The sequence below is a fragment of the Lontra canadensis genome, unplaced genomic scaffold, assembly GCF_010015895.1.
Source record: "Lontra canadensis isolate GAN:19392208 unplaced genomic scaffold, GSC_riverotter_1.0 scaffold8, whole genome shotgun sequence".
NCBI classification, from domain to species: domain Eukaryota; kingdom Metazoa; phylum Chordata; class Mammalia; order Carnivora; family Mustelidae; genus Lontra; species Lontra canadensis.
The window spans coordinates 20,507,397-20,519,789 of NW_022631002.1; positions in this window are offsets into that span (position 1 = coordinate 20,507,397).

The window sequence follows — 12,393 nt, forward strand, 5'->3', positions numbered from 1 at the left end:
AACACACACTTTAATAAACCGTCATTTGATAATTGGATCTCATTCTAATCAATGGTGGAACAGAGCCACTCTGTTCTCCACCCACAGTAATTAGAGCTCATAAGCTAGCGATGATGGTTCGGGCGTGAGATTGAAAAGGAAAGGCAGTGAAGCAAACAATTTCCACTTTGGTTTGCAAACACTGAATTTTGCCCTATTAAAAGTTGATCTCTAAACCAAACCATCACTGTTTAATATCTATGCAAGAGAGTCTTCATTAAAAAAAAAAAAAATCTACTTTAACTTCCTGTAACTATAGTGTATCAGGGAACAGAAAAACTAAAAGCAAACTCAATTAGATCTCTTCACAAAGATCTAGTGGATCCCAGTGCACAAGGTGGTTTTAAACTCTGAACTCATTTACAATCACAACCATCCTCAGTTTTGGAGGTAGTGTTATCCCCATTTTATAGGTAATGAAACTAAGGCATAAAAAAAGTTAAAATGCAGTAACTCAAAAACAGGGACTGGAACCAGATTTTCTGGCTTCTGGTGCTTTGGGCTGAAAAAGAGTAACCTATAATTGTGGAGTCAATGCCCTGGCCCTTTTGTATCATAGGGATAATGTGTTTCCCCAACCCCAGAAACACTGAGGAAGCAAGTCTCTGGAGGGGACTCTGGTGTGCAAATGAGCAGTAGGAAGACTGCATGATAATAGCCTTGGGACACATCCCTCATATCTTTATTCATAAAGAGATGAAAATGTCTTTATTCATAAGGAGATGCTAGCATTAGTGATTTCCTACTTGTAACAAGCACCTAAGTACATTTTTTTTTTTTCTCCAAGTGACTGACCACAGTGAAGTTTCAACTACATTTTGGACCTGAATGCAGATTAATCTCTTAATACTCTTCATCTGTGAGGATCACCTGCCAGTCTCTGATTAGATTTTTATGAGACTCTTTCCAAATCAGACACTCTCCATGCTCCTGACTACCTAGTTGTGCAAGAATAAGTATGATTTCACACAGGCATGGAGCACTAAGCTAATTGCTCAAACTCCTTAAAATAGTGACAGAAGAAAAGTAAGTTAAGCCCTATAAAGGACAGGGCAACCATAAGACCGTCAAAAGCTGTAACTAATTACAAAAGAGATACCGTTAAAAAACCAAGCTCAGTATCTTTAGTGCAACATATACAAAGAAGAGACATGTCCATTAAAGATTATCTGCCTCCTTTGTATTCATGTTATCAAGAATTTAGAAACCTAATAAAAAAAAAAAAAAACTAAGCTCAGGATTATGTTGCTAAAATCTGGCAGCAAAACATATGTCTACTGAAATTTAGTTCCTGTAGGGACTGTCAAAATCCTTAACAGACAAACACGTTTTCTACAAATATTTGCCTATGTTGCCTGAAAGGTACATTGAAAGAAGTGAGGATTCTTTGCATGGAAGAACCATGGAAACAGTTCAATGACATCAAGTGTATCCATTCCCTAGAATGCTGTAGGCATCTGATTCAAGCAAAGGGAATATATTCAAGCTCCGATTTTGCCTAATGCATGGGCTGCCCAGGAATTTATTGGATAAATGACTTCGTACAAATGCTACTACACCTTGAGAATGAATAATGGGGTATGTAAGAATATGCTCAATGGAGTCTTATTTTTTCATTCCATGATATGATTGACAGTAATATGGAGTTATTTGTCTGGAAGTAAAAATGTAGATTAATTAGAGCTAGACTATAATGCTCTGAAGATTCTCCCAAGACACATCTTGATTCAAGGGAGAAAAGTTCTTTATTATTTTTGTTTCTATTTTGTATTTTTTCATTTTTTAACAGCTTCAATGAAGCTATCAGAAAGGACCTCAAATGAGATAAGGTTTATAGAGAAAAATATAGAATTTCACCAGGGATTTTGTTTCATCCTGTCTATATGATAAGCTATTTTATGATTTCATAAGTTGGTATTTACTACTTAACTGAAAGGGAAGAGATTTTGGTTTTTGTTTGTGTTTTTATAAAATAAAATATGTATATGTTCATGGTAGAAATTTGAGAAATACAGAAAAGGATAAAGATGAAACAGATTACAAATAATTTCATAAATCCTTGAAAACTGCTGGGATTATTTTGGGGATTCCTTTCAAAAAATTGTTATCTAAATATTTTGCATACTTATGTGCATTATTATGCATACAGTTTTAGTACTTTCTTTTTATCTTTACATCTTCTCTCTCAGTAAATGCAATGGTAAATAAAATAACAATATTCATTAGAATAGATTAACTATAATTTATTTGTGTTGAGTATACTAATGATTTCTGATGTTTTGTTAATAGAGTAACTATTATAAATATCCATTTTTACAGAGATTTTCCTGAATTTCTTTTGGATAAATTCCTAGAAGACTAACAACTCAGTCAAGTGGCCATCATTTTTAAAGCTATAAATGTACATACCAGATGAATTTTTAAATCAAATGCAACTTTCACTGGCAGGATCTTTCTCTTCTTCCCTACCTCTCTTTTTTCTTTTCTTTCTTTCTTCCTACCCTCCTTCTTTCCTTTCTTTCATCAGAATGATGGTCATGGTTCCCCCATGAAATGACAATGCTATCCCTTTCAGAAAGGCATATAACTATTCTGGAATACAGTGCTATCACTAACTGCTAAGTGCATAATTGAAACATTGCTATGGTACCATGAAGTATATTTTTCAGAGTTTTTCAATCTGGAATTGACTTAAAATTCCATAGCGAGACAATTTCTGGTTTCAGCATAAATTTCATTTAAGAATTCTACTGGAGTTATGATACTATTTCTTCTCATAGCTCTTCAATTATTTCAGAGGCACAACTTATCGAAATATAATAGTTAAGCTTGTTGCATGTTCCATATCTGGTATTGTGTTTAGGACTTAACCTGCATTAGTTTATTTACTGTCTACAGTAGTGTTTTGAGAAAGACACTAATACTTTGTTCTCATTTTACAGATAAGAAAATAAATAATCAAAACTTTCAAATAATTGTCCTGGGTCATGACACTATTTATTATGCTAATCATTTTGTGGGTTAGGAATTACAGCAGGGTAGAGAGTAGAGAAAAAATTTATCCCTTTTCCATAATGACTGAGGCCTCAGCTGGGATATCTTCAACTGTTGTGATGTCTGGGACAGTTCTAACGGGGCCATATATTTATTTAGGACCTCTGTTCTGGCTGTCAGCTAAATTCTTCATTTCTTCCCTATTTCATCTATATGGGGTCTGACATGTCCACTGCTACTTCTTTACATGTCTGACATCTGTGCTAGGATGATTATCACAGCTAGAATGTCCAGGCCTATCTCTAGCTTCATGTGGCCTTTCCACGTGGTTAGTTCAGACTTCCTCACAGCTTAGCAACTGCAGGATACTCGGACTTCTTGTATGGTGGCTGGCTTCTCTTACAGTGAAAATCCTAAGAGATTTATGATGGAGCCTCAGAAGTCACACAACCTCATTAGTGCAATATTTCATTGGCCAAAAAGGAGTCAGAGACCTAGTCTAGGGGAAAAAAAAAAAAAAAAAAAAAAGAAGGAGAAGAAGAAGAGTGGATGTAGATCCCTACCTCTTAGTGAGAGATACACAAAATAAATTGTAGCCAATTTAATCCACTACACAAGGTTTGCTGGACTCAGGAACCCATATTTTTCAACAGCATTCTTGAGTAAAGACATGGTTGACTATTTCTCATTAAAGAGAATTTTCCAACACTACCAACATATGGTACCTATGTTCAAAGTGGAGTTAGGAGGAAAACTGGGAGATCTGGGGAAGATCCTTATTGCCGCAACTCAATTTTCCATTTTACATCTCCCAAGAGGGAGAAATACTGGAATAACACTTTCAGGTTCTCTACCCTCAATTCTCATCCTCTCTCTCTTTCTTTCTTTCTCATCACGCTCTTCCTTTTTCCTTCTTCTTCTCCTTCTTTCTCTTTCTTCTTCTTTCTTCTTCCTCTTCTTCTCCTCCTCCATCTCCTCTTCCTTCCCCTTTTCCTCCTCCTCTTTTACCTTCCTCTCCCTTCTCCCTCTCCTTTGTTTGTTCCCCTTCCTTAATCTTCCCACTAGATAATGAAAATTTATTTGATGAAAGACTGTAAGTAGCTTTAGTATTTTGGCTCCCTCAGGATCTGCCTGTTTGTCAGTCAAAGGTAGATTTCTCTCCTGGTCCATGCTCTCAGTCTACAAGGATGGTAAAAGCAGCAGGTAAAAGCCAGTACCTGTCCTGCCACTTTGAACTGTGAGTGGCCAACAAAGTTTAATTCAAGGAGAAACTTCCAAATGTCTTTGGTATAAGACACTACCTACAGTTTGATATATATCTGACTTTTTAGTATTCATTTTAACTGACTGGAAATCTGAACACAAAGTGGTTTGACCAATAGGTCCCTGCAGATTCCAGTACATGATGAACTGGCCTAGTGTTGACCTCAATCTTTTGTGAGGATAAGAATACCAAAATTGAATGTACTCAGTTTATATTGATTTGTTTTCTATTCTAGAAATGCACAAAATAAAATATGTAATCTTTACAAATTCTGATAGTATGCCTTTTTAAAATTACTCTTTGGTTTACTTGCTCTTTTCCATATTATATTATTTAGAATTTACAGAATAGTGTTAAAATGATATTGGTACAAACTTATTTAAAATTCAAATGTCACTACTGTTTTACTATAAAGTAGAAGTTAGGATATTTATCATTTTACTTAAATAAAGAATCTTTATAAGAAATGCATTTCTCACCTGAGATGGACATGGGCTTTTTTTTTTTTTTTTGGTTTGTTTTGTTTACCATCTTATTAAACTTATAATTAGATGGATTTTTAGGAACATATTTAGAAATTCTGGAGTATTCTTTGGGAGGAAACTCTACTTCATGAGGGTGGAATTACAGAGATGTATTCATACTTACAAATGAGAAGTGTTTCTTAAATTATTTTTTTGTATTAATATTAATATATTTATTTTTGTGAATGAAATTGTGTTATAGTTTCTTTGTGCGCTTCCTACCTTTGTCAGATTTTAGTGTCTGCCTTTTTGCTAGCTTCCTAAAATGAATTTGATAGCCTTCCGCTGAAAATAACTGCTTTGGTTAGATTCTTTAAACATATTAAATTGACACGTTAATTTTGGTGACTATTTAACTGATCACAAATTACCTTAGTCAGAAGGTCAATTAGTAGAAAAATAGATCCTGTAAAATATTTAAAGACACAGCTAATGGGCTGGGGAATATGTGTTTAGAAACAGACATAGGCAGTATCTCTTGCATATAAACATTTCACCAAGGAAGGCAAGTTTATATATTTGTTGTTGCTTTTTTAAGGGGGAAAAAAAGAAATCAATGCTGTTTAGTTTTGAAGGGACTTTGGCCACACAGTCTCATTTGAAGAGATAGCAAGTTAGACCAAACACCAGCTGAATACAAATACCCTATTTACCATGTATATCAGAAATTAACAGCATTTAGAGTTTTCATGACAATAGTATAACAGGCTGGTGCTTAGTGAACTTAAGAAGAGAAGAAGAATTAAATCCAAGACCAAATTTACCCATTCAGCAAACATTTAGAGAATGATGTTTATGAGGTCAGGCAGGAAGCTAGGCACTGGGTCACAGGCATAAGAAGAGAGAAGATAATTATTATGTCTTTAATATAGTGGTACAAATGGTTATTAAGCTCCCACAAATGCAACCATTCATAGTGCTTACTCACCAGCATAATTAGAATGATGATTTCCCTTGTAATATGTATACAAAGGCTAAGAGAGCACTGTCATCAGAAATGTCTTTAACTTCCTTCTTTTCTTCCCCTCTTATCTGTTAAGAGACAGGGAGAGAGAGAACAAGGAAAAGTCAAATTTAAGATATTATGCTGTAGTCTTCTTGAATACCTGCAGAATTATCTGTTCTTCCACATTATAGTGTATCATTTTAATAAATGAAGGTGGTAATGAAAAGTTTAGTATCAAGTATGCCTATGTTGTAAACTTTCTAACACCATTGTCTATACTCTGAAACCCTATATATACTTCATATCCAGTTCACATGTCTACCTCCTTTACAGGAAATCTTCTGAGGCCAACAAATAAAACATAGATAGTCTAGCTAACATTTATTGGTCACCTACTATAGGCCAAGTGCTCTGGCCAAGTTCTCAACAAATGCCATTTCAGTTAGTCCTCATAATTCTTGACACCAAACATCATTTCTCACTACATAGTTCAGTAAACAAAGGCAAAGAAAGGCAGTTATATTACCCAAAGTCCTCAACTAGTCAGCAGCACAGGCTGGATTTAAACCTATATTTTCTTAAAAAAAACACAAAAATCCCTATTTATTCCATGATACAAGGCAGCATGTTCTCCAAATTCCTATACAATTGTTTTGACCTGCCTTAAAGTTCTTAACATGTTACCATGTCCTATATGTTAGCATGGGACCCAGCATGTTGAAAGCACTCTTAAATTTGGTTTAGATTTATTTGTATACGTTAGCTAGAAACCGGGTAGATGTCACATTCAGTGAATGCCCAATGTATACAAAATTGGGCACATTCACAAATGGTAAGAGACAAGGACACCTTTGAATTTATGCCTGTTAGAATCAGGAATAAGATTAGAGGAATAAATAAAATGTGCCTACTTCAAAAATATTTTATACCTAACAGAACACAATTTTTTCTTGCAATGTTTTCTGATTGCTTTGACTATCTCTGGAGAACTTATTTTCCTTTAAGGGTTTAATTTGAAAAATTCCCTCTAAGAGTAGGTTACTATAGGAAAGACAGATGGGGTACTTGTCTATGAACGTGCCACTTACCTTACAGTTACTGATGGCTGTTCTATTAATCACTGGCACAGATATTTACTAGAGCATGTGGTTCATATTGGGCAATAGGACCAAATTAGATCTCTCTTACAGGAAAAAATTCCCCATTAGGCACTGACAGTAACCCCAGGAGATGACAATTACAAGCTAATAGGGTCATTTTTTGTGTGTTTGTATTTTCAGCTGAAAGAAATACATTAACTACTAAAGGAGACCTCAAGAGAGTGGGAAGGAGCCAAAAGGAGAACTTACTCTCTAACTGCAAGCCAAGCCATGAGCCAAACCACTAAGGTATGACCCAGGTATCACTACATGAAGTTAAATGCAGATGAGGAAAGTTGATGAGTACAAAGCTATTTAGAAGGAATGACTCTGAGTCTGAGATTCATTGGAAAACCACAAAATAGCTTCCAAGGCTAGGTGTTTCTGTATTAGTTGAGAAGGTAACAAATGTTCATGAAGAGCAAGTGTAAGACACTCTGCTAGGCACCATGGGTGATAAAGACGGGAAGCTAAGTCAATCTTCAACTCCAGAGCTGGAAACTAAGGAGATACTGTGATTCAGTAAGCGGCAACTTTACACCATAGTAGGCACAGAGTTTAATTTATATGTACACAAATAAATAAACACACCTCAGAATAGTAATAGGAAATCCATGTATGAATTATGTAGAATCAACAGGAAGATGAAGAGAAGAGAAAGTTTCTAAATGTAAAAATGACCGCTCTAAAAAAGAGAAGTACTGGGATGCCTGGCTGGTTCAGTTGGTTAAGCGGCTGCCTTTGGCTCAGGTCATGATCCTGGAGTCCCGGGATCAAGCCTCACCTAGGGCTCCCTGCTCGGCATTGAGACTGCTTCTCCCTCTGACCTCTCTCTTCTCATGCTCTCTCACTCTCTAGCTCTCTCTCAAATAAAAATATAAAATCTTCAAAAAAATTTAAAAAAAAAAGAGAAGTACTGTAAGAATGTAAAAAGTTTTATGAGAGAGAGAGAAAAATTGTAGGGGAGTGGGGAGCAGAAGTCATGAGACTGTGATAGAATGAGCCACATATTTCCTTTTTAGGCATCTGAAACCTCCTTCTGTCTTACATAAACATTTGCATTTTGTTTGTCTGCATTCATGAAATCATTTAGAAAGGGTCTCTGATTGGCAAGAGTGTGATTGGAAAATAGGGTCCTGTGTGTAAGCTAAGGGTGTTAACAGCTTATCAATGCTGCTTGTCTCAGGGTGCCGTGACTTGCAGGCTCCTTCAGAGATAGTCCTTTATGAAAATTCTCTCAATTACTCCAGTTGAATGTGTCATCAGTTTCTTGTGCAGAAACCACAAACACCATCTTCTGATTTGGGAAGCAGTGAAAGAAAACTTTATTATCAATTTGGTTGATTGGTTGTTTTTTGTTTGCTTGTGTGCTCCTTGTCCCTAAGATGATGTATACTATTAAGTGCATATGATGTACCCATTGCATTTAATATAGGGGGCATCTGCATGAGTGCAGGCAGGTTACTTATGTAACATGAGTAACCTGTCACTGGAATTACTTTCATTTCTATATTTGGAACTTAATAGCTGGAACTGCACTTCACTGGTGGTGACTGATCAGGACTGTCTCTCCAGGGACCTGAAAGTACTCAGAACTATTCAAGGACTCCAGGAAAAGGATTTTTCTTGTGTAGATCTCCCACTAAAATTCAATCGAGTTAGTGAAAATACTAACATCTTCTCATTGCCCAAAATACTTTAGTTATCTAAGGTACCAAAACCTAATCCTGAGATCAGTTCTTATTATTTGCAAAGATATCAGGACTGGAGACATTCACTGCAACATTATATGTGCTAGAATACTCAAGGACCTGAGCCAGGGGAGTGGTTGTTAGAAATGTGAGGGTTGGGGGCCACATGGAGGACTTCTTTGAGGAATTCTTATAGACTGACAAAGACCCAGAGCTGACTATAATGTTCTAGTGTTCTTGTGAATGGAATCATTACACTGCCTATTCCAAATTCCGGCTGTAAGTCTCCATTCAGCTTCCACCTATAAATCTTGCACGCTGTGGACAACCATAGCACAGAAAAAGATCTGTGAAAACCTAAGGGATTGGCGAATGAAGATCCAACACCTATGCTTGGGGGCTGAACTGAATATGGAGAAGCATATATGTATGAAGAGGCATCTCCTGGCTCAAAGAGTAGAACCTAGATATACTGATTAAAGGTGATGAATCAAATACTTATAAGTGATAGGTACTTGTGTCACACTGACATGGTCCATAGCACACATATAGCATACACATATACAGAAACTATATAAGTGTGCTTAGAATTGTGTTAAGAAATTATCAATGGTCAGGAGCTGTTATGATTTCAGCAACACTTCTGGTAGAGCAAAACATATGCATTTAGTCATCTGGCAACATTTTACCCTTTCACCTTGCAATGTTACATAAGCCTATACTTCTGTTCCACAAATCTTAAATTTTATTTTTCTCAAAAAGTACTGCCAGGAGGGAGAATTTTTAAAGTGTGTCTCTTAGGAGACGTCTATTGTTTTTCGTTACCTGCACTATATTCCTTTGATTTTCTAAGAAGTCCGGTTAATAGGAAAGCACCAATAAGTTCAGCACTTACTACACAGATTTAGAGATCTGTTTATCTAAGGAAACACTGTGTCATTATCTTGTTTTGTTCTTGCCTGGTTCCTGAAAAGGACCAGGCACTGAAAATTAAAAATATAGCTTACAGTCCATTTGAAACACACTGGTATAGATAAAAAACAATGGTGATAGACAATGATGTCATCACTCAGAATATCTGAAGAAGTAGAAATTTCAATCCCTGTTTTGAGATACTTAGTATACTTCATGTACTTCATTGAGGGCTCAGGATACTCCACTTGGCCAAGGAAAAGTAATATGATAAATGGATAAGTACTTAAAATAATCTACAAAATGTTATCAGCGACTTCATAGGAGAGGCTAACAGAGGGAGAGTATAGAATTTTACAACAGTAAAGTGAAGTTTTTACAACTTAACACTTAACTGCTTTTACAACAGTTAAGTGAAGACAAGTACATTCGATAAATACATAGTACTTATACTTTCATCATTGAAACATGTTTATATTTAATAGAAAACACATGAAATGATCTCTGGATTGACAGGTACTCTACTAAAAGGTACCTTTAGAACCTATAATCATCTTGACTTTTTCTTCTGAAAGACTATAATAAATGTATCAAAGATTGTATCTTAATAATACAGATTTGGTTAAACTGGAACTTCCCTTTGTATTCCCCATGTTATAATGATTAAACTGGTGTCAATCACACCTAGGAATCATGGTGGTCTTCCAAGAAGAAAATTACAGGAACTTTCCAGTTAGCATGGCAGACTAAGAGACCCTATTTGGCTTCCATCCTCACTTCATTTTAAAGTTCTTGACAAATCATTTGAAATATATACCAACGTTTTAGTCCACAGGAGTCTTTCCATCCCCTTAAAACCAAAAGAGGGCCACTCATCTAGGAGTCCACAAATGTGGGAAGTGTTGGTTGGCAACGTTGTATAAACAGTTCACATTCACAAACCTTAAAGCCACAGATGAGGTCTGTCCCTTCTGAGAAAGTAAAATGAGTACTGGTTATAACAATTCCTTTATTTCCCAAGATATAAAAAGGAGGGGGGTTATTTGAATAAAGTTTTTCTATAGGAAATAAAAGAGCTCTTTTTATAATAAAGTGGTTATTTCCCTAATTTTATGTCACAGAGATAAATATAAATGATCAAGTACAATATTAACTGTTAATAATGGAGAAGACATCATGTTCCAGTATTTCAAGTTTACCTATTTTTTTTAGGTTTACCTATACTGTTGAAGATTGTGTTAAATGTCAGAATTTATGTCACATATTCTTTTTTTAAAGATTTTATTTATTTGCTTATTTATTTATTTATTTATTTATTTATTTATTTATCTATTTGAGAGAGAGAGAGTGGGCGTGTGCATTTGTTGGGGGAGAGGTGCAGGGAAGGAGAGAGAATCTGAAGCGGACTCTACAGTAAGCACAGAGTCAACCCAGGCTAGCTCTCAATACGAGACCATGAGATCATGACCTGAGCCAAAAAACAGAGTTGGATGCTTAACCAACTGAGCCACCCAAATGCCCCTCAAATATTCTTTACAATTACTCCATGGGATAGGAATTATATTTATTATATTATATATTTATTTATGTATATTTATATATATATATATTTATTATATAATCAGATACTCAGGATTTAAGTAACTTCCCCAAATTTTCAGAGTCCCCTAAAGTCTTTCCTACCATACAAAGTGTGCCTCAATAAACAAATCAGAGCCAAGATTCATTTTCTATTTGCAACCCTTTCCCAAAATGAGGGAGAGGGAGGAAATAGAAAATCATCCTTCTGGTTTCATGTGGGATCAGTTTAATTTTGAATTGCAGTGGACCATAGTGAAATATATAATAGAGGTTCAGTACATCTTAGCTATCAGCAGTAGTACTGTATAGAGGGTCCTCTACAGATAAAACAAGGATTTTATTCACTTTTTTTGGTCACAAAATAGACTGGCTTCTGTATCCTTGAAGAAACAGACAACCCTAAATAAATAAAGAATATTATAGAAGGGGGGACAAAAGAATATTTATACTTACTAAAGCAAAAGTACGATGCTGTAGATACCCACTCTAATTTCTTGTTTTTATCCATAATAGGTGCTTCATAGATGGTTTGGTTATCATGCCATTAAAACTACATGAGGCACACAAGAATGAGAAATACCGTGTTTGATCTAAAAATGCATTGCTGTCCAAACAAAACAAATCTTGTTTTCCCTTATAGTAGGTGTTTCATAGATGGCTTGGTTATTACGCAATTAAAACTATACAAAGCACACAAGAATGAGAAATACAGTGTTTTGATCTGTAAACATGCTGCTACCCAAACAAAACAAACCCAGCCTCCTTCAAGACTAAAGAACAAGCCTTTCCCCACTTTCTACCTGTGGCAGACACTATAATCCATATTGATAACTGGTCCTTGTACATAATGCTTACTCGTATTTAAGGTTTGAAAACTGCTTCTCTACCTATTAACAACTAGAATTTGCTATAGGAGATCAAGTCAGACAAAATAGTCCCAAGAAAACAACTGCTTGGAGAGTAGAAAATGTTGGTAATAGTCCGTTGCGTCCTCAAAGGAAGCATCCCCTACAAGTGACACATTAGAGGTTCAAGACAAAGGAGTCTGATAGAAATGCTGGCTTTACCATACTCCTTTTGTTCAGAAAACAAGTAGCAAGGTAGAATTTGCCATTTCAGGGCAAGAGATACAGATATAACAATGTCTTGTAGGAAGATGGAAACTGCTCAGAGGCTACAAACCGACCTGCTCTCCTTATAAGGGAGAGCATATTCCCTTACCTGGACAAAAGCCACTTTCTAGATATGTCCCACCCCTTAACAGAAGGCAAAAATCAGAAAATAAAACAAATTAAAACTGAAC